The 1,259-nt window shown below is 46.4% G+C and overlaps 1 protein-coding gene across 2 annotated transcripts in view; it reads right to left on the reverse strand.

Moving 5' to 3' along the window:
• Positions 1 to 924: 924 nt before the first annotated feature.
• mvp (major vault protein) overlaps positions 925 to 1,259 on the reverse strand; it is a 17,702-nt gene continuing 17,367 nt past the window's right edge. For both annotated transcript variants that reach the window (XM_015394243.1, XM_015394235.1), the window contains exon 18: positions 925 to 1,142. The gene's annotated coding sequence lies outside the window, so the exon portion shown is untranslated. The remainder of the gene's footprint in view (positions 1,143 to 1,259) is intronic.

Raw genomic sequence — 1,259 nt, forward strand, 5'->3', positions numbered from 1 at the left:
GTAGTTCCCATTGATTTTCTCCTGTTCCTGACCTTCTCCAGGCAGGAACTCCAGAGTAATGTAGTGATGCTCCATCAGTCAGCTGTCATCCAAACCCAGTTTTTCACTAAATGACCTCATCTGAGTCTGAAGCGGGACGTAAAGAAGCAGAAGAAGAAGTGAAGCTCTGATGAAGGAACGCAGGTTAAATAATTTTTACACAGCAGGTGAATCATCAGAGTCTCTCAGCTGGTGGACGGTGAATCAACATCGCCCCCCGCTGGCCAGACGGAGGCATCGCATAAACCACATCGGTCCTAAAGAGCCCTGATTGGTTCACTAGTATCTCCTGGTGAAGCAGTTCTTCCAGAAGTCCTCTGCAGCATCCCTGACCTCTGACCTTCAGGTCTGGATGGTAGAACATCCCTCAGATGTTCAGACCATGAATGGATCCCTGACCGTCCTGAGCAGCAGTCTGGAGGCGTTTGCTGCCTCTGGTTCTGTTGGATCGATGGATTTGGGCTAAAAACTGAGCCTGTTTGGATCGGTAGGTTTCCTGCATATCTACCTGATCTCCAGTAGCTCTACTTTCTGATGGAGGGCAGACTGGAGCTTCTACTCACCTCTAACCCTTCTGGTTCTATGAAGAACATGAATCCATTTTAATACGGGTGGAAATTCTGTAAAAGTTTAAAAACAATCAGCTGGACCTGGTTTCCAAGGTTTGAAAACGTTTCGCTTCCCCTCCAGGAAGCTTTCTCAATTGAATTGAGAAAGCTTCCTGGAGGGGAAGCGAAACGTCTTCAAAGTCCAGCTTATTGTTTTTTAAACTTTTATGGAATGACTATGAACTGGATGACTGAGAATCTTCATCAGCATACGGGTGGAAAGGGTGAAGAGCAGATCTTTCTGACCCGGTTCTACGGCTGAAGAAGACAGAACCGCTGCAGTTGGTTTAAAGGTCAGTTTAATCATCTTTGATTGAAAGAAAGCAGTGATTGCATTTAAGGCAAAACATGAGAAGAACCCGAGATATTCTGAAGCACAACCAACATTCAGCACGCAGACTAAGCAGGAACATAAGCTGGAGGCAGGGACCATCGTCTGCAGAAGGTTCCCTCACATCATCCCTGAGGTCCCAGAACCTTTGACCCTCCGCTGATCTGGAACATGAAGAACAGGAGAACATTCAGCATTCATCTAAAACTAAGCTCAACTTTTATCAAAGTGTTTAAAGACTGGGTCCTACTTCCAGTCGCCGACTGGGTCCTACTTCCAGT

The sequence above is a fragment of the Cyprinodon variegatus genome, unplaced genomic scaffold, assembly GCF_000732505.1.
Source record: "Cyprinodon variegatus isolate N-32 unplaced genomic scaffold, C_variegatus-1.0 Scaffold24, whole genome shotgun sequence".
NCBI classification, from domain to species: domain Eukaryota; kingdom Metazoa; phylum Chordata; class Actinopteri; order Cyprinodontiformes; family Cyprinodontidae; genus Cyprinodon; species Cyprinodon variegatus.